The 22,636-nt window shown below is 43.9% G+C and overlaps 1 protein-coding gene across 7 annotated transcripts in view; it reads left to right on the top strand.

Moving 5' to 3' along the window:
- Window positions 1–22,636, top strand: part of LOC126365733 (multiple PDZ domain protein) — a 2,074,088-nt gene that overhangs the window by 821,372 nt on the left and 1,230,080 nt on the right. The gene's annotated exons all lie outside the window — the stretch shown is intronic.

Raw genomic sequence — 22,636 nt, 5'->3', positions numbered from 1 at the left:
GTCTTGAGACTTTAGATCGCAGAATGTTGAATTCCCTAACGATTTCCGATGTGGAATGTCCCCTGCATCTAGCTACAGCTACGACTCTGCGTTCAAATTGTGTTAATTCCCGTCGGAAACTTTAGCACATAAATCACGTGAAAACAAATGATAGCTCGCCAATGCGAGGCCCTTTAATAACGTGTGTACGCGAGACCACCGCCACCTGTGTATGTGCACATAGCTGTTCCAGGACTTTCGTCACCTCAATATATTTCCTCAGACAGTCTGTTAGTGTGGTTGCATTACCATTAGCTGCAGCTGTGTGCTTAATTATATCCATTTTCTCATGGTGATTCTCTTCAGTGGTACTTTAAATAAGTTATTGATCATGGAGCTGTTTGCTGCTATTTTGTGTTTGCATGGCAGGAGGTAGGACGATCGTTTATATCAATGGTGGTGAGATGCCTCTAAATTTTAAGAACCTATTAATCATGTTACCTGCCTGAATATAAATCAAGAAAAATTACTGTTTTTTTTCTAGTTCATGCTTACAGGTGAAGCAAATATTCTTCTGGAAGTTGTTGATAGTTTGAAGACTACATTTTTCATTATCTTTGTTTTCCCCATTAATGAGGAGAAATGTGTCCTTTATATATCTCACGTAGAAAATAGCAAGGAGGATTGTGCTTGAATAATTTGAGATCCAAGTAATTTAGAAATATTCTTGCTACGGTTCCTAATCTAATGGCACCGAAGACAAGGTCACAGGTATACCTGTAAATTTGTTCATTGAATGTAACGTAATTATATTTTAACAATAATACCAGAAGGTCGGTAAGTTCTACAACAATATCTTGAGGAATCACATTGTTAGTCTTTGTTGCTCGGTACAGCTTTATTACTCCCAATGCACCATTTATGGATATAACAGTACAAAGTTTAGTGGGGATTTCATTCGAGTTTTGTTAGCAGCATTAACAGTTACCAGATGGTCTAGAAAGGAGTGGCTATTTTTCGGTGAGTACACTTTATACTTCTTGGATGGAAAAGTGGGCTACTCGTTGTGTCAGACGAGAGTTAGCCTTTTCTGATTTCTCTCTCTGACGTGTTTTGTGACACTGTTTTTCAAACCGTACTGGATTCACTACTATCTTCCTGGTAGTGATAAACGATAACGTACAGATTTTGTTCATAGCAGTAGTTCAGCAGCTGCAGTGCTTATTCTTGTAACAAAGATAGAGCTGCTTTTTATCTTTCTTCAAAGAATGACGTATAGAATGAATTTTCACTCTGCTGCGGAATGTGCACTGATTTGAAAGCTCCTGGCAGTTTAAAACTGTGTGCCGTGCCTGTATTGGAACCTCGGACCTTTGCCGTTTGCGGGAATTTTCTCTACAGTCTGAGCTACCCAAGAACGACTCACGGTCTGCCCTCACAGCTCCAGTTCCGTCAATACCTCGTCTCGTGCTATTCCCACATGGTATGCAGGAGAACTTATGTAAAGTTTGGAAGGCAGAGTATGAGGTATTGATAAAAGTAAAGGTGAGGGGGCAGATCGTGAGTCGTGTTTGGACAGCTCAGTCGGTGCAACGCTTTCCTGAGAAAGAGGAAGGTCCCAGGTTCGAGTTCACAATTTTAATCTGCGAGGAATTTTCCGTAAAGTACAGACTGTTGAGAAGTTTTTCTGTAAGCGGAAACGTAAAATAACAATTTCCGTTCATATTTAGTATTCGGTAATGAGGCTACATTCCATTTATGTGGAAAAGTGAATCGATACACAAGAATGTGACAATACAGCCGATATATATTATAGTAAATTAAGAGACAGGTTCTCCAAAGCTGTGTGTTTTGTGCCATTCTCGGAGAACAGATTTACGGCACCTTTGCGGTAAAACCAGTTGTTGGAATCCCGTACCTGGAGATGTTGGTGTTGTGGTTTTTCCCAAGATTGCAAAAATAAGCTGAAACTTTCATTTTTTAAAAGGGACGAAGCACCACCACACTGTCAACCACGGTGGGTAGAAATTTACTAGAATCTACACGTTAGAGCATCTGTTAACACTGAATTGCTTCAGCAATGGGTCCACCACAAGATCCGTAGGAATATGGCACTGCTCCATCACCTTTGAAGATCACTTGGTCTGAGATATGAGATTTTTTTGTGATGGTTTGTGACAGACTCCCACTGTGTGCCTCCCCTCCCAACATGCTAGGGTGTTCCGCAACGTAGCATAGCAACAGTACTGGATGCGGCAACACCAAATATGCTCGTAAAAAGTATGGGACGGGTTTAGTCTTAGTGTTTGTCGGGCGCACAGGGAGGTCATACTGCACATTTGAGAAATGTACATAAAACATTTGTTGTAAAAGTAATCTTGAAAGGTGTTCCAAGCTTATATGTACGTGCATGTAAAAGATGTACTCTTGTAAAATCGGATGATTCTCTTGAGTAAAAGCTTTCTTGGTATTTTATGTGGGTATAAAATGCAACCGTCACTTATTGAATTTGATACGGTTTGTCGTACCATTAACTAGTTTTCAGGCCACTGCAGGCTCATCATCAGATGGAAGGGTTACAGGATCATTATATCTTGGACCAAGCGCCTTTCTTAGGTATCATATACAACTGCTCCCTTGACGAAAGGTCGGTTCCTAAAGAATGGATAGTAGCACAGGTCACACAAATATTCAAGAAAGGAAATAGGAGTAACCCATTGAATTACTGACCCATATCACTGACCTCAATTTGCAGTAGGATTTTAGAGCATATACTGTACTTAAACATTATGAATCACCTTGAAGAAAATGACTTATTTATACATAACCAACACGGATTCACAAAATATCTTTCTTGTGAAACACAGCTAGCTCTTTATTCCCATGAAGTAATGACTGCTGTAATGATCGATTCCATATTCCTAGATTTCCAGAAGGGTTTTGATACCGTTCCTCACAAGCGATTATTAGTCAAATTGCGTGCATTGGAGTATCGTCTCAGTTGTGGGACTGGATTCGTGATTTCCTCTCAGAGAGGTTACAGTTCGTAGTGATAGACAGTAAATCATCGCGTAGAACTGAAGTGATATCTGGCGTTCCGCAAGGTAGTGTCACAGGCCCTCTGCTGTTCCTGATTTACATAAATGATCTAGGTGATAATCTAAGCAGCCCCCTTAGATTGTTAGCAGATGACGCTGTAATTTACCGTCTAGTAAAATCATCAGACGATCAGTTCCAATTACAAAATGATCTAGAAAGAATTTCTGTATGGTGCGAAAAGTGGCATCTGGCACTAAACAAAGAAAAGTGCAGCGTCATCCACATGGGTATTAAATTATATTGAATGTTAACCGGGGTAGAAACGAGGGAGAGGCTCCGTCGCCACCGCAGCCGCAGTGGTCTACAATCCCACGACGACTATCGCAGTCCACTTCACCCCTCCGCCGCCCCGCACCGAATCGCTCTTTCAGGGTTATTGTGCGATTCGGCCCCCGGTGGACACCCCCCCCTCCCCCCGCATTTCCCGCTGACAAAAAACCGCCTAAAAACCAACCACAGACTGGCCGGCTCACCGGACCTCGACACAAGTCTGCCGGGCGAATTCGTGCCGGGGACCAGGCGCTCCTTCCTGCCCGGAAAGCCGTGCGTTAGACCGCATGGCCAATCGCGCGGGCTATCCAGATGGGTACTAAAAGAAAATTGAGGTATTCGATAAATTGCACAAAACTAAGGGCTGTCAATTCGACTAAATACCTAGGAATTACAATTACGAGCAACTTCAATTGGAAAGACCGCATAGATAATATTGTGGGGAAGGCGAAACAAAGACTGCGCTTTGTTGGCAGAACACTTAGAAGATGCGACAAGCCCACTAAAGAGACAGCCTACATTACACTTGTTCGTCCTCTGCTGTAATATTGCTGCGCGGTATGGGATCCTTACCAGGTAGGATTGACGGAGGACATCGAAAAAGTGCAAAGAAGGGCAGCGCTTTCGTGTTATCGCGCAATAGGGGGAGAGTGTTACTGATATGATACGCGAGTTGGGGTGGAAGTCACTGAAACAAAGGCGGTTTTCTTTGCGGCGAGATCTGTTTACGAAATTTCTATCGCCAGCTTTCTCTTCCGAATGCGAAAATATTTTGTTGACACCCACCTACATAGGGAGAAACGATAATCGTAATAAAATAAGAGAAATCAAAGCTCGAACAGAAAGATTTAGGTCTTCCTTTTTCCCACGCGTCATTCGAGAGTGGAATGGTAGAGAAGTAGTATGAAAATGGTTCGATGAACCCTCTGCCGGGCACTTAAGTGTGGATTGCAGAGCAGCCATGTAGATGTAGATGCGCAGCTAGGATCGTAATGCTGGCAGAAATAGCGGTAATTTAGCTAACGACGTGTTTACGAAATGAAAATACCGTTATTATTTACGATACTGGCATCACACTGTCTCGTCGTATACTGGACATTCACTTGGGTTATGTACGAGGGACACTCAATAACTAATGTGACACTTTCTTCCTGAGAGCAGACTGGTTTGATTCAGTATTCCATTTTTTCAACATAATTTCCGTTTAATACGACGGTCTTACGCCACCTGGGTGGGAGGGCCAGTGTGGCACCACTTTACTGGTCGACGTTGGAGCCACGTGTTGCTGCGCCAGTAACCTCTGCATCATCCACCTACTGCTTCCCGCGAATTGCATCCTTCATTGGGCCAAACAAATGTGAGTCGGAAGATGTGAAATCTGAATTGTAGAGTGGATGAGGAAGAACAGTACAAGAGGGCGCAGACTTGTGTGAGGCCTTGCATTGTCATGGAAAAAGAGAAGTTTGTTTACATTTTCGTGGCTACGAACAGGCTGAAGTCGTTTCCTCAATTTCCTGAGGGCAGTTCAATACACTGCAGAGTTGATCGTTGCACCATGTGAAATGACATCAAACAGAAGAACCCCTTCAGAGTCCAGAAGGCCATTGCCATGACTTTACCAGCTGAGGGTGTGGCTTCGAACTTAGTATTTTGGGGAGACGTGGTGGGCGCCGCTCCATGGATTGCCGGTTCGAAGTGATGAACACACTTTTTATCACCTGTGACCATGTTCGATGAACTGTAACACGATCAGCCGCGCCCTTTACGGCCTTCTGTTAGGCGGCGACGAACACAGCTGGCACACACCTTTCAGCACCCCACCTAGTTGACGAGTCAACACTACCAACAGAGACGTCCAGCTGTGCAGCCCGGTAAGTTGTGATCCCTCGATCACCTCGAATAGTGTGGCCGCACGTACCACATTGCAGGAGTCACAGCTGTAAGTGGTAGAGTGCCACACGGGAGATCGGACAGGTTTGCGCGATGATAACAGATGCCTCATGCAACGACTCACTGTGCTCTTGTTCACTGCCAAATTTCCGTAGACTACTTGCAACCGGCCGTGAATGTGTACTATGCTCTGCTTTTCCCCAAAATAAACCCAGTGACAGCTCTCAACTTCGAACGCACCTCCGCTACAGATGCCATTTTTAAGTTTACGTAAACACTACAATTTATCTGAACTTCATGAAACTATAGGGGCTGAAGCGGGAATATTACACGATGTTCCACAAAATGTTCTACATTTTTTCAACCGAAATTGCTCGAGAAAAAAAGTCTTGCATTACTTACTGAACGCCCCTCGTACATTTTGCCAGACCGAAGCCGCGCGACTGCTACGGTCGCAGGTTCGAATCCTACCTCGGGCATGGATGTGTGTGATGTTCTTAGGTTAGGTTAGGTTTAAGTAGTTCAATGTTCTACGGGACAGATGTTCTCAGATATTAAGTCCCATAGTGCTCAGTGGCATTTGAACCATTTTGCCAGTGTACACACACACACACACACACACACACACACACACACACACACACACCGGATATTCATTGGACAAATATATTATACTAGAACCGACAGGTGATTACATTTTCACGCAATTTGGGTGCATAGATCCTGAGAAATCACTACCCAGAACAACCACCTCTGGCCGTAATAACGGCCTTGACACGCCTGGGCATTGAGTCAAACAGAGCTTGGATGGCGTGTACTGGTACAGCTGCCGATGCAGCTTCAACATAATACCACAGTTCATCAAGAGTAGTGACTGGCGTATTGTGACGAGCCAGTTGCTCGGCCGCCATTGACCAGACGTTTTCAGCTGGTGAAAGACCTGGAGAATGTCTGGGCAGGGCAGCTGTCCAACATTTTATGTATCCAGAAAGGCCCGTACAGGACCTGCAACATGCGGTCGTGAGTTATCCAGGGGTACGGTTTCGCAGGGATCGAATGAAGGGTAGAGCCACGGGTCGTAACACATATGAAATGTAACGTCCACTGTTCAAAGTGCCGTCAATGCGAACAAGAGGTGACCGAGTCGTGTAACCGATGATACCCCATACCATCACGCCGGGTGATACGCCAGTATGGCGATGACGAATACACGCTTTCAATGTGCGTTCACCGCGATGTAGCCAAACACTGGTGCGACCATCACGATGCTGTAAACAGAACCTGGATTCATCCGAAAAAATGACGTTTTGCCATTGGTGCACCCAGGTTCGTCGTTGAGTACACCATCGCAGGCGCTCCTGTCTGTGATGCAGCGTCAAAGGTAACCACAGTCATGGTCTCCGAGCTGATAGTCCATGCTGCTGCAAACGTCGCCGAACTGTTCGTGCAAATGGTTGTTGTTTTGCAAACGTGAGCAGCAATGTCACGATACGATAAAGCGCAATCCGACGTTTATCAAAGTCGGAAACGTGATGGTACGCATTTCTCCTCCTTACACGAGGCATTACAACAACGTTTCACCAGGCAACGCCGGTCAACTGCTGTTTGTGTATGAGAAACCGGTTGGAAACTTTCCTCATGTCAGCACGTTGTAGGTGTCGCCACTGGCTCCAACCTTGTGTGAAAGATCTGAAAAGTTAATCATTTGCATATCACAGCATCTTCTTCCTGTCGGTTAAATTTCGCATCTGTAGCACGTCATCTTCGTGGTGTAGCAATTTTAATGGCCAGTAGTGTATATACAAACCGAGGCAGGACTCGAACCCTCGACCGTATGAGGCAGCAACGCTGCCCCTAGAATACGGCGGTAGTCGAGAGGTGTTTTCGTCTTCTGCGAATATAAACAAACTGCTGTGCATTAATAGACCTTTGAATCGCCTGTTTCAGGTAACAGCACTTTACGTGCTTTACCCCGCAATCCTCGGTCCATCGGTACATCAGTGAGGTGAAATAATGATGATAATAGTTATAAGCGCAGGGCCTCATCCCACACCCCAAATTTAGGATTAAAATCTGAGCGGAGAGCTGCCATCGGCGATGGAGCGTGCCTCAGGGCAGGGCGTTTGTCCTCCGTGGGAGCGCACTCGAGTCTCAGCGCCGCGTTGCTGACGTCACAACTCTGTTCAGACTCCTGCCACTTTATGGCGACAGTTTTCGCGCCCCGGTGAGTGTGTTAACAAGCGCGCAGCTCGTAAAAGAGTGCTGCCCGTATAATTCTATTCTTCTAGCGAGCGGCTTATACTTTACGAGCTATTAAGGTGCGAAATTTGCTACGCGGGAAAGCACTCGGATATCTGCGAGAGCGCAACCGTGGTAATGGCTTCAGCACTCTGTGCGTGACGCAGAATCTGTAGTCGTTTATCCTAGGCCGAGAGATTTTTAAAAGTACCACTTTATTTTTATTATGGCGTCCACTCGTACATTCGCCCGACGGAACGTTATGTCGATAAAAATACTCCAAGTTCGGTGATAACATCATTCAGAATACAGACACTCGAGTTCAAGATATATGACTATGTACAAGAATGAGAACACCAGCTACCAACAGAGTTTCTCTTCTTATCACGTTTTAGAACCCATCAGCTGTGAAGTTATTAATGGCGAAAGTTGCAAATTGTTTTTTGAGAAACATAACTTACAACAATGTCCTGACCTGCTCAAAAGTGCATCCGTAGATACACGTTGTTTTTAAAGAGAAGTAGACACACACACTGAAATAGCACATAATTACAGGACCAGGGGTAAATGTGGGCCCCTCTTTTGGTTTTTTACTTAAGGATCCTTTTTTTAAAAAAAGTCTGGATTTTTGACCTACGTTTACTACTATATCAAGATTAATAAATGACACGGTGCAAAATGATGATTAACGTCAATTATTTGTATTCGAAAATGAAGATTCACAAAAAGCTAGTAAAATAGCACTAAAATTGGAAAATATGGGCACAATCGAAAAAAAAATCACAAAAAATCTGGATTAATCAATACAAAACGGCTAACCTGCAAAGAGTAAGTAGTGTATTTAAACATTTTAAATGGACGTAAAATCAAAAAATTACCGCGAACGTGAATGGGTCTGTCAGTCTCGATGCAATCTACGTGTGCCCACATTTGGCGCATGATGCACTTAAAACACACTTCTACGCGAGGGTCTTGAGAGAGTTTTTTACCAAAAAAGAAGCAAATTGCATCGTTCGAGTATGGTATATCCCCATCGTCGATATCATATCACAAGCGGAGAGCTGCGGGAATCTGGTATCGCGTCGGTTCGTGGGTTGAATGTGCTTTCTCTGAAGGCCTTACGTGTTCCCAGCCCTGCGCTGTAACCGGCCTCCAACTTTGGAAAAATTCCAAGACTCCTTCTTGACAGCACTTTGTGTCAAGCGACTCAGTCAGCTGATCCTTGACTGACTTTCCAGTGGTTTGGCTGGCACTTGTCGACTTGTCGTTTTGTACCCCCGATTGAATGTTCTCTTCTTAATGTTTAGAATAGAAAACTGCATCTGAAGTCCCGAGGGATAACTGCAGTATCTAGAAGGGCCTATACTTACACGAACCCCACATAAGTAACATGGGCATTATCATATGTAAAATAAAGAAATTAGTGATTAAAGACCTGTTTCTTTAAACAGACCGTAAGGACATGAAAAGAAAATGATTCCACATACCTGCCAATAGTTTGCTGTACAGAATAAACACCAATAATTGACGCTGCATTCACACTACTGAAAAGAAAGTTCCAGTTGTTGACTGCTGTCTTCTATCAACAACGGCACTGTTTACACTACTGGCCGCCAGTATTCAGCAACTTCCATACAATCTCGAGGAGAGGTGTCCATATTTTACACCTGTGCCAGTTGTTGCACTTCTTTCTCTAACCATTTTACAGGAAAAACATCATGTACAAATGTAAATAGAAGTCCACATCGCAAAAGGAAACAAGATAAAGGGCTGGAGGTTAATTCTGTTCATATACTGCAGAAGATGGCAGCGCAATCACATATTTCTGTAAATGTTATTCCCACCTGGCATTACCCAAGCACAGCGCAGGCAAGGAAACGCAAATCATGGCTGCAAAGTCAAAAATGTCGGCCCCAATTATGGGCATTATATTTTGACCAATTGTGAGATTTGTGGCTATGATGCTATATGATTCTTTTGTCAGTGTATACGATTACACGATGGGACTTCAAAACGTAAGTCACTCATTATAATGTCAGGACAAGAAAATTATAGTGAATAAGTCACTGATGACAGTGCCACTGAAGCAGAATTATTAAACACGGTTTTCCGAAACTCTTTCACCAAAGAATACGAAGTAAATATTCCTGAATTCCAAACAAGAACAACTGCCAAGATGAGAAACATAGATGCAGATATCCTCGGTGCAGCAAAGCAGCTTAAATCACTTAATAAACGCAAGGGCTCCGGTCCAGATAGTATACCAGTCAGGTTCCTTTCAGAGTATGCTGATACAATAGCTCCATATTTAGCAATTACATACAACCGCTCCCTCATAGAAAGATCCATACCTGGAGACTGGAAAATTGCTGAAGTCACACCAATACCCAAAAAGGGAAATAGGAGTAATCCGCTGAATTACAGGCCCATATCACTAACGTAGATTTGCAGTAGGGTTATGGAACATATACTATGTTCGAAAATTATGAATTAACTCAAAGAAAACGATTTATTGACACATAGTCAGCGCGGATTCAGAAAATATCGTACTTGTGAAACACAACTAGCTCTCTATACTCATGAAGTAATGAGTGCTATCGATAGGGGGTGTCAAATTGACTCCATATTTTTAGATTTCCAGAAGGCTTCCGACACCGTTCCACACAAGCGTCGTCTAACCAAACTGAATACCTATGGAATATCGCCTCAGTTGTGCGACTGGATTCGAGATTTCCTGTCTGAAAGGTCGCAGTCCATAGTAACAGACGGAAAGTCAGCGAGAAAAACAGAATAATATCCGGCGTTCCCCAGGGAAGTGTTATAGGCCCTCTATTGTTCCTGATCTATATCAACGACATAGGAAACAATCGGAGTAGCCGTCTTAGATTGTTATTTACCGTCCTGTTAAGTCATCAGATGACCAAAACGAATTGCAAAATGATTTAGATAAGATATCTGTATGGTGCGAAAAGTGGCAATTGACCTGAATAAAGGAAAGTGTGCTTATCCGCATGAGTGCTGCAATAAAACCGCTGAATTCCGATTACGCGATAAGTCGCACAAATCTTAAGGCTGTAAATTCAGCTAAATACTTAGGGACTACAATTACAAATAACCTAAATTCGAAAGATCACATAGCTCATGCTGTGGGCAGTGCAAACCAAAGACTGCTATTCACAGGCAGAATACTTAAAAGGTGCAACAAGTCTACTAAAGAGACTGCTTACAGCACACTTGTTCGTCCTATCCTGGAGTACTGCTGTACGGTGTGGGATCTGCATCAGGTGGGACTGACAGATGACATCGAAAAAGTACAAAGAAGAGCAGCTCGTTTTGTGTTATCGCGAAATAGGGGAGATAGTGCCATAGACATTGGAGTGGCAATCATTAAAACAAAGGCGTTTTTCGTTGCGACGGAATCTTCTCATGAAATTTCAATCACTAGTTTTCTCCTCCGACTACGAAAACATTTGTTGGCACACACCTACATATGGAGAAATGATCATCACTATAAAATAAAACAAGTCAGGGACAGCACAGAAAAATTTAAGTGCTCGTTTTTCTCGCGCTCCGTTCGAGAGTGGAAGGTTGTATATGGAGCCCTCTGCCAGGCACTTTATGTGAATAGCAAAGTAATCAGGTAGATGTAGATTACACTTCATTGTGACAGAGATACACATGGCACGGTTTTTCAGCATTGTCACAAAGGCTTTGTAGACAATAGTCGGCACGTACAGTTAAAAGTTCAGTTCCTCCACGATAGAAATTCACTTCTTGGTCACAGAGCTATTTGAGAACTGCTGTGTGAACGTCTTTATCGTTGGAAAATCTCCTCGCTCCCCTGCTTTCATATGCTCAACCAGCTTGTCGAAAAGAGCAAATCGCATTGTGCAATACTGGAACTTTCAGATCAGTATCACCCAAGCCTGTGGTACATTTGTCACACTGTTGGCATCCTTTCACTGCGCCTGTATGCGACACTGCTTGTGGTCCATATACTGCCAGAATTCTACGGTGCATCCGGGAACGCTTCAAACGTTTTGCCCACAAGAATCTTCCTGTTCCGCGTGCTTCAAATTCGGAGTACATTTCCAGTTGCCGCGGCATTTTACTCCCACACTGTGATGCACCAGTTGTCTACAGCGCAACAAAACTGTCTGCAGGTAGCCCGGTACATGCACTCTCTCTCCTGAAAATACGCCATTCTTGTTGCACAATGGTCTCAGAGTGCGACGACATGTGTAACTTACTTTCCAGAATCCCCACGTAAAAGAAACATTCGAACTATATTTTATTGTTAACGTCATAGAATTACTACAATCTAACTTACACGATTGCGACACTCATTGCTGTGAAGGTTGTTATCGTCTGACAGTTGTAACGACATTAACGTCCCTAGCGGCGGGAAAGCCAGAAGTAACATCGTTCAATTTTAATTATTTTTTTCTGTTTAATTAACGAAATAGTTATACTCCTACTTTCCAAGATTTAGTAAATTATCAAGAGGCATGAAATATCGCGAAATAAATATAACAGCCGAATCTCACTGGTTCAGTGGCATAAGCTATAACTTATTCACGAAGAAATGACAGGCTGCGTAATTTGTAGGTCGGAAGAGAATCATAAGTAAATTGTCCCGTAATGTACCGTTCCATTCCTCCCAGTCTTTCCTTCGGACCTATTGGTAATCCTAGCCGTACCTGTAAATCCCTCTGGCCACCTCCCATTGCCGAACATATCAACATATCATTAGATTCCTCACCATCGCCCTTCCAAAATATCTGCCCCTAACAATAGTGGTTACCAACCTTACTGAGACCATTGCCCTTAATCTAACCATATATGAGCTAAATTCCCCCCCCCCCCCCCCCCCAATCCCCCGCTCCCCTCACCATCATTAAAAGTACCACCTGTCCAAACTCTAAAATGAAAACAATTTTTATTTCAACAGTTTTATTTTTGAAATGACAAAATATAAATGACATTTATTTTTTGTCGGTGTTTCATTGAACCACTGACAAATGAGTCATTGAGACAATTGGAAATGCTTATTTCCAACAACGTTTTTTATGTGTAGTATGATCGATTCTCAGCACATCGCCAGTGCTACCCGCAGATCCTTCTAGAAAAGAAAGCTGACTATCCACATTGAGGTGACACCAGTGAGCTTCCTCTGCACCCCTCCACTCCTTAGTGACATTTGTTTCAAGCATAACCTGCACCCTCATTTCAAATCGACGAAAATAAAATGTGTGCAGTCTATTTTTTTAAAAAAAATAGCTGTATGCTGGACTCCTTGCTTCCGAACCAACGGAAATTGAAATAATTCAGACTGCGACTAAATTAATAATTTTATGTTTTGTACTAGCTGCTGTTCAGCAGCTGCGACAGGAATCCTTTTCACTAAAATAAAAAGCAGTCGCCAGTGGCACAAAAATTTTAACAGTTTCAACAGATTAATCTGTCATCTTCAGAAGTTTGATACAGCTAAATAAATGTAAAACAAGGATCGAACGGTAAAGATGTCCTACAGTGAACAAGTAAAAAACATCAGAGATTTGTTGAAAACGTATACACAACAGTTGATCATCAGAAAAATATTAAAATATTTGTAACAGCTAATATACGATAGTTGAGCAACAGAAGAATCACACATATCTTCGTTAAAGCACAATAACTTGTGACACGTGCAAAAGGTGTATATTTTGTTACTAATTCTTTCCAGGACGTCTTTATCATGCAATCCGTATTTGATGTCGGATTACAAATGGGTTTAGCCTCTATGAAGTTTGTGAAGATAGTAGATTAATACGTTGAAACCGGCGAAGTGAAATAAAAATTTTTGTACAGCTGCTCGTTGATGTCCACTTTGATGAAAAAAGGATGATAATGTGTAGACAATACAGTAATATAAAAGCCATCGTATAGTTATCGCTGTGTTGTGCTGCCAATTAGTTCGTCTGGCTGTTAAGGAGTGAACGAGGAAGCAATTTGTCATCCGTTGCTGGACCTACCTACAAAAAGCAGTTTCATGATATATTTGAGGTGTCAAAAGTCATGGGATGGCGATATCACATATACAGATGGCGGTATTGTCGCGTACGCAACATATAAAAGGGCTCTGCAATGGCGGAGATGTCATCTGTCGACAGGTGAGTCATGTGAAAACGTTTTCGCCGTCGTTATGGCCACACTAAGGGCATTAACAAACTTCGAACGCGGTATGGTTGGTGGAGCTAGACACATGGGACATTCCACTTCCAAAATAGTTAAGGAATTCAATATTCCCTGATCCACAGTATCAAAAGTGGGCCTAGAATACCAAATTTCAGGCATTATCTCACACCATTGATAACGCAGTGGCAACGGCCTTCTCGTAACGACCGAGAGCAGAGGCGTTTTCTTAGAGTTGTCAGTGCTAATAGACAAACAACACTGGATGAAATAGCTACAGAAATCAATGTAGAACGTACTACGAACGTATCCGCTAGGGCAGTGCGGTGAAATTTGGCGTTAATGAGCTAAGGCAGTTGACAACCGACGCGAGTGCCTTCGGTAACAGAGCGACATCACCTGCTGCGCCTCTCTTGGGCTCGTGGCCATATTGGTTGAACCCTAACCAACTGGAAAACCATGGCCTGGTCAGTTGAGTCCCGAATTCCGTTGGTAAGAGCTGAAGGTAGGATTCGAGTGCTACGCAGACTCCACGAAGCCATGTACCCAAGTTGTCAACAAGGCACTGTGCAAGCTGGTGGTGGCTCCATAATAGTGTGGGCTGTGTTTACATAGAATAGACTGGGTAGTCTGGTCCAACTGAACCCATCATAAGCTCGAAGTAGTTATGTTCGCCTACTTAGAGACCATCTGCAGCCATTCATGGACAATATGTTCCCAAACAACGATGGAATTCTTAAGGATGACAATGCGCCTTGTAACTAGGCCACCAGTTATTCACTATTGGTTTGAAGAACGTTATGGACAATTCGAGCAAGTAGTTTGGCCAGTCAGATTGCCCAGTACGAAGCCCATCGAACATTTATGGGACATAATGAAGAGGTTATTTCGTCTACAACATCCTGCACTGGCAACACTTCGCAGTTATGGACGGCGGTAGAGGGAGCAAGGCTCAGTATTGCTGCGGGGTTTCCAACGACTTGTTGACTTCATGCCACGTAGAGCTGCCGCACTGCGGCAGGCAAAACGATGTCCGAAAACGATATTAGGAGGTATCCTACGACTTCTGTCAACTCAGTGTAGCAGAAGTGTATGTCTCAGTGTTACTGTCATAAATACATGGTTCAGTGTATCAAGTATAAGTGTAAGGGGCGGAGTATGTGAGCTTGATAGTGTTTGTGCATTCATTTCACAATCTGTAACTACTACCACGTTGTCAGGCATTAATGCTAGTATTTAAAAAAAATGTAATTACTGGTAATTTAAGCAATCACTCTTACAGTCTTGTGAAATAATGATAATAACACTGATCTTTTAAAAATAACTTAGTTTCGTGACATTTTGTAATTACCTCCAGATTTGTTTTGTTTTGTTTCCTTTTCGGACACAAAAACAATTTAGGCCATACGCACTCATGTCAGAACCGTAGAACACGAAGACAGAAAGAGTTAAAAGCGCCGGTCAGAGTGGCCGAGCGGTTCTAGGCGCTTCGGTCTGGAACCGCGCGACTGCTACGGTCGCAGGTTCGAATCCTGCCTCGGGCATGGATGTGTGTGATGTCCTTAGGTTAGTTAGGTTTAAGTAGTTCTAAGTTTTAGGGCAGTGATGACCTTAGAAGTTAAGTCCCAGAGTGCTCAGAGCCAGAGTTAAAAGCGACTTCACGTGAAGCCTAATCGACGGAAGGAAAGACAGCTAAAAAACAGTGACTCTCATGGAAGAAAGACCATAAAATACGCCAGAGAACAAACGGAGGTCCTGAAAAAAGATTAAACGTCTTACGCCATATTGCTGCGACGGAGTAAAAGTAAAACGCTGTCGACAACCCACACGTCTTTCGCTAAAACTCGGTCGGCAAACATAAATTAGAACGTAAGCGAACCGTCAAAGATTGATGACAGCGGGCACGCAGTGATGGGAAATCACCACTTAACAAATGGCGATGGCTGAAAAGACAGTGCTCAATACGCAACCCTGTCGGCGAGAGGGCTGAGAGGACGTCGGCCAAGCTGCAGGGAGAGATTTAATTCCCTGGAGGCTGTTCTCATGAAGGGAAGACCCGTGGTGATGCCAAAGTGACACCACCTGCTGAGAGACGGCAACATACCACCAGGTTGGGAACCACTGCCTTACAACGACCACATAACCTGTAACAAATTTCACTTGTCACCCGCTCTGCATTCCACCTCAGTACCCAAGCCACCTACTCCTGAGACCAAGTCCACTACATATACATCCCTGTCGACACCCTCGTTTAAACGCGCTCCACCTCTCACACACAGAGCCCATTCCCTAACTTATAATCATTGCGCAATAGCAATACAGCATCCTCTGCTGCAGCATTCATCCCATATCCACAAACAAGCGCTTTTGAATGCGTCCCTGTCCCAGCACAAAGTCCACGCCTTCTTCTTTAATGAAACATAACCCCAATTTCGTCACATCATTCGAATCTCTCCGTGTATCCTTCACTGTACAGATAATCCCCTCCCCCTGGATAAAGGTGGAATTGTGATCAGCCACCACAAGAACGTCCCATTTTAACCGCAACTTTTATATAATACTTCCACGAAACATCTTATCCTCTCCCTCTTTTTCAGCACCTCAACTGTAACGTGCATCACCATCTACATCCAACCTAATCGTACCATCCCCTTTAAGTTTCTCACCCACTTTGACCATATATTTTCCACATACAATATTGCCACTGACATCAGCCATAGTAGGTCGCCTGCATATCTCCAGTGGTGTGGTGTCAGTTTATGGACTCTCTGCAAGGTGACGTCCTCATCCCACAGCACGTCTGTACTGAAAGCAACAACAGCCCACATGTTATCCTAACATCTCCCAACCTTCCTTGGTGCCTCTTTGCAGAAGTCCTGAATCCAATTGGAAGTGACAACTTGCCTAGTCTCCTTACCATCTCCGGCACATAACATCATGCCTGTGCACCCCATCTCAATCTCCATCCGAATCTTAACCGAGACTACTCCCGCAGCAACTGGAATCCCTACTAGTAATCCACAGATACCCAGAGTGGAAGCCACCTCATAGCCTTCCAGTATCCTGACGATATACCAATGGCACGGCCTTCCTGCAGCAGACCTTGTCAGATGCCATATCTCCCTGCCAAAGTCATGTATCTTCACCACCCTACTGTTCCCCCACAGGCCCTACTCTTTCTCTGGGAATCCTATCGCGTATACCGTTCCTTCCTATGGACTCGTGACTGGGACGCATTCACACATCACAGGTAAATACAAACACACATCAAGAATGTACTAAATGCTAAGAAAATTCAGAACTGCCACCTGGCTCAACGCTACAGTCACCATTAACTCTTTGAAGTATCGACTTACTTGCAGTTATTACTTCCCTCACTACGTGCTCCTCCGCAACAAGCATACAATAAATTTTAGAAAGCAATCCGTAATTGGAGCATTGCGATCGGTATAAAATGTTAAACCCTAACGATCCTCACTTTCATTATTCCGTATTCCCTACAATCCATGTACGCGCAAACACCACTGACCCACTCGTGGTTCTATTACTTGGAAAACAAATTCCAAACAGAATTAAATACACCAAACACAGCACATGACATAAAACAAATACTTCACAGAAAAGTCAGTACTTTCACAGCCCGAAACCACAGTAAACATTAAAGAAGCTCCCTCTCCTTTCTGATCGCCCTTGCAACCCTTTGTGCCACTTTCCGATCTACAGGTTACTATATTGAACTGTGGAGCACCTCCTGAATCCTACTTTTCCTCAAATTACACAGTTCTTCTTCTGATGCCTCCTCCTAATGCCCCATCTGCCTTACATGAGTGTTTAGGAAGGTCTTCGAATCCATCCTTTCCCCACGCATCCATCACCACCAGCACCACGTCCTTCCTATTCTCCAGTGTGGCGTCTATCCCATCTTCTCTTTTGACCCATTCCTTCATCTCACTCATTTCCTGTCCCACCTGCTCAACACCCATAAATCCACTAATTTGTCTCTCTCGACCTAGAGAGACTGTGTAAGGCGCTCCAGTCTCCTTTTCAAACGCGAGACACAGGCATTTTCAATTAACTATGTCCATCTTACTGCATCCTTCGTATCCAATCGCTCATCCTTTGTCGCTATTAACAATATCAATTCCCATACCTTCTATCTCACTGCAGGAATATCCCAAGTCTCTGTTCTCGTTCTCCTCTCCTTTATCTCCTCTACACTACCGAATGCCAAACCAGCTCAACGCGTTCATCTCCTTCAGTATGCTGATGACACCACTTTCCTCTATTCCATGCTGCAGAAATCCCACTGACTCCCCCAAATCCACCTCGATCAGTTTACCCCCTGGTGTAACCAATGACACCTAAAGATCAGTCGTTCCAATGCCTAGACAGTTGTTATAGGACGAACCACAAACACCTTCCACCTCCATGACTTCTACCTTACCATTTACGACCAACCTATCCAATCTATCCAGGTAACTTTGCAGACTAAAATATATTCGGCTAACCATCGACTGGCAGCTAACACGGAAACCTCACCTATTAAACATCCAGCAGAAAGGCCATAATAGATTACTAACAGGCTGAACTTGATGACTGCATCCCTGCACTCTCCTCCAATTTTACCAAACGTTGATCTGATCCTTCCTTTCATATACTAATGTTTTATGGCTGTCTGATCCACCAAAGTTCTAAAAGTCCCTCCAGATCCTTCAGCTCATGCACTCCGCCCCACTTTTCGCTTGCGTTTACCTTCCCCCTCATCGATCCTTTGCCATCTCATCAAATTCCCATCTCTCCTCATGCACACAGAACACCTCTGAACAATCCACACCATTCTCCAACTTGACTCCAATAATCCTACAGTTCCTCTTCTAATTTCCAATCCTAGTACGCTGCAGCGATTCTACCGACACACCCCACCAACCCTACAGCTGCACACCCTCCGTGTCCTCTCCCAAAGAAATTTCAACCTTGTCCGCCTCCCAGGCCATAAACCCCGTCCTGATATTCATCCATCCTGCCGACATTAAATCCATCCGACCCATTTCATCTTATTAGTCCTCCCTTTCCTCTTCTCCCCGTATTTACCTCCGCCTTTCCCCTTCCCCGCTTCGTTCCCTATATTCTTTCGCTCCTTCAGATTATAGCCTTACACATTCCACCTTCGACTCTTCCCTTCTTGTCTTACAACAGCCACTATTACCCCGTCGACACTACGCCCAGACCTTCATCCTTACACCACTATCCTCCTATTCTCCTCAATGACCAACCTTTTCTCCTTCAAAAATAGGTAGAGTAGGTCTTAACAGTTTTAATGACATGTTTAAAATGTACGCTTATTGTTTTGCGTTCTACCACTTCATTATTACTGTTTTAAATTAAACATGAAGAAAGCCATGATTCTTGTGTCGTAAATACATCCATTACTTTCACCATTAAATTTTTTTAATTGCTTGGAAATATTTCAACTTTATATTAAATAGAGACACGCTCACACTTTATTTCGGTTCAAAAAGCTTATCCATGGAGAGGTCTTACTTTGAATAAAAACGCTTTGTGGTCATAAAAGTATGTCGATTCTAACTGGAGGATATTTCAGTCACAAAACAAACTTTGGGCGGGGAATAAAGCCGACACTACTTGCGGGAATATCACTTCTGAGTTCGCCCTACACAAGAACTTTTGCTTCATCGAAATGCCTTTAACATGGAACAGAAATCAAATGTCCTATTTAGGCTAACTCGGCAATTATTGACCCAGCGAGTGTTTCGCTACCGACAGGACAAATAATTGTTTCCTTTCCTCATCTAGAATTTCGATACCGCGTTAGTTTGGAAACAGAAAGACGTATCGAGCCTCGCAAAACAATTTGTGGTGGCGTAATCCGTCGGGCCTCCCCTTTGTTTTGGTCCGCGCCTGGCCCTATTAAACGGGCAGGGCTGGGGCATTAATATGCAATCATCGCGCAGGACGAGTGTATAATTGAGTTTCAGAGCCAGATGACATATGTTTGCCAGCCCACTGCAGCCGAATCTCGATCTGCCCATCGACTGCCGTACCGCCGTAATGAGATGCACTGGCCGTCATTATCGCTCGCCGATAATCAACAAATCGTCGGGCTGCAACTAATACGGCAGTATCTGGAACAGCGACTGGAATAAATCATCATTTCGGTATACAAACTGTCGCTGAGGGGGGAGGGGGAATATTTTATATGTAATGGTACAGTTTTTGATACCTGAAGGCTTAATTTTCTGGATACATAAAACAATTATATTTGAAACAAATTAATACAGTGGTTTTTCTACACAAATTTAGTAGGATTTATGATGCCGAACTCTGCGATGTAATTCTGGTGAACTCGCCTGTCTTTCAGAAGTTCATGATCGAGTGGGACCAGACGATCTGTTTCAGATCGACAGCATCAGGTGACATCTGCTTCCTAAACTATAAACCAAAATTCTACGTAATAACATATGAAAGATAGTTCTGATTTAACAATACAGAGACTTTTGCCCATTACATAAAACTCCTTGAAATTATGTGACCCTTCCCATATCGTACTTCTTACATATATTTTCTGTAAGCTTTCTTCCTGTGGCACAAGTTTTGGAATTGGGTTTGTCTTTTATAAATTATTCTCAGCTCTATTCACATGTATTCGAAGTCAAAACCACCCCTTTTTCACAATGACATAAGTGGTTTGTAAGAGACAGTTTCATCAAAGCCAGATACGAGAGAAATTTTCTCCTTAATTTTGACACCTTTTATAGAAAAGCCCTCTAAAGCAGTTCAGGTATTTCACTCGAGGCACGAGCTCAAAACACTGGATTCCGATTACTATTTTTAGTGAAAAAGACAATGTTGTAATTAGTATTCGTTTGTTATAACTTAAATCACAAGTCTTTGATTTCTAATTTGAATTCTTCTAGTGATTATTTTTTTCCTTGTGTGTTTTTAACCCTTCCACTCTCCTTTCATCCCGATTCAATCGATATATGATAAGCACGATTGTACTCCCAATGTTTATTTGATGCATCGCACTATCTACACTAAAGCGCCAAGGAAACGAGTATAGGCATGCGTATCCAAAAACAGAGATACGTTAACAGGTAGAATACAACGCTTCGGTCAGCAACGTCTATATATAACGACAAGTGTCGGGCACAGGTTTTAGATCGATTACTGCTGCTACAATGACAGGTTATCAAGACTGTAGTGAGTCTGAACATGGTGTTATAGTCGGCGCTCGAGCGATGGGATACAGAATCTCCGAGAAAGCGATGAAGTGAGGATTTTCCCGTTCGACCAGTTCACGAGTGCACTGTGAATATCAGGAATCCGGTAAAATTTCAAATCTCCGATATTGCTGCGAGCCGGAAAAAGATCCTGGAAGAACGGAACCAACGACGACTGATGAGAATCGTTCAACGTGACAGAAGTGCAACCCTTCCCTCAAATTGCTACATGTTTCAACGCTGGGCCATCAGCAAGTGTCAGCGTGCGAACCATTCAACGAAACATCATCGATATGGGCTTCCGGAGCCGAAGGTTCACTCGTCAACGCACGACGACTGCACGACAGAAAGCTGTACGCCTCGCCTATTGACGACTGGAAACATGTTGCCTGGCCGGACGAGTCTCGTTTCAAATTGTATCGAGTGGTTGGACGTGTATGAGTATGGAGACAACTTCATTAATCCATTGACCCGGCATGTCAGCAGGGGACTGTTCAAGCTGGTGGAGGCTCTGTAATGGTGTGGGGCGGGTGCAGTTGGAGTAATATGGGACCCGTGATACGTCTCGATATGACTCTGACGGGTGACATAAGCATCCTGTCTGATCGCCTGCAACCATTCATGTCCATTGTGCATTCCGACGGACTTCGACGATTCCAGAAGGACAATGCGACACGCAACACGTCCAGAATTGCTACAGAGTGTCTCCAGAAACACTCTTCTAAGTTTAAACACTTCCAATGGCCACCAAACTCCCCAGACGTGAAGATTACTGAGCATATCTGGGATGCCTTGCAACGTGTTGTTCAGAAGAAATATGCACTCCGTCGGCCTCGTACGGATTTGTGGACAGCCCTGCAGGAGTCATGGTGTCAGTTCCCTCCAGCACTACTTCAGACATTGGTCGAGTCCACGCCACGTCGTGTTGCGGCACTGCTGCGTGCTTAGGGGGTCTTACGCGATATTAGGCACTAAAGCGGCACCTTCAGCTGAAGGTGAGTGGTCGTGGAGAAAAAAAAATGGCTCTGAAAACTATGCGACTTAACTTCTGAAGTCATCAGTCACCTAGAACTTAGAACTAATTAAACCTAACTAACCTAAGGACATCACAACATCGATGCCCGATGCAGGATTGGAACCTGCGACCGTAGCGGTCGCTCGGCTGCAGACTGTAGCGCCTAGAACCGCACGGCCACTCCGGCCGGGGTTGTGGAGAGAGTCTTGCCAGGACGTTGACGGGTGTAGCAAATAGACGGTTCGAAAGCTACTGATGTACATGTTTTCAATGTGAAGCTGTAATGTTTCTGCGCAGTATGACGATGAAAATACTAATGCAGCGAGATATTTCAGCACATCATACTCGTGTAGTAAACTCTGCCCGAACAGGTTAAGAAAGCCCAACGGTACCGATCGGCCGCCGTGCCATCCTCAGCCCATAGGCGTCACTGGATGCGCATACGGAGGGGAATGTGGTCAGCACACCGCTCTCCCAGCCGTGTGTCAGTTTACGAGACCGGAGCCGCTACTTCGCAATCAAGGAGCTCCTAAGTTGGCCTCGCAAGGACTGAATGCACCCCGCTTCCCTAGAGTGCTCGCCAGACCGGACGGTCACCTATCCAAGTGCTAGCCCAGCCCGACAGCGCTTAACTACGGTGATATGACGGGAAGCGATGTTACCACTACAACAAGGCCGTAATAACAAATATTACTGAAGTTTTTATCGGTTGTTCATAAAGTTTAAACTC

The sequence above is a fragment of the Schistocerca gregaria genome, chromosome 4, assembly GCF_023897955.1.
Source record: "Schistocerca gregaria isolate iqSchGreg1 chromosome 4, iqSchGreg1.2, whole genome shotgun sequence".
Lineage (NCBI taxonomy): Eukaryota > Metazoa > Arthropoda > Insecta > Orthoptera > Acrididae > Schistocerca > Schistocerca gregaria.
Note: the sequence above shows the minus strand (reverse complement) of the source record. Positions and strands in the feature narration are given on the sequence as shown.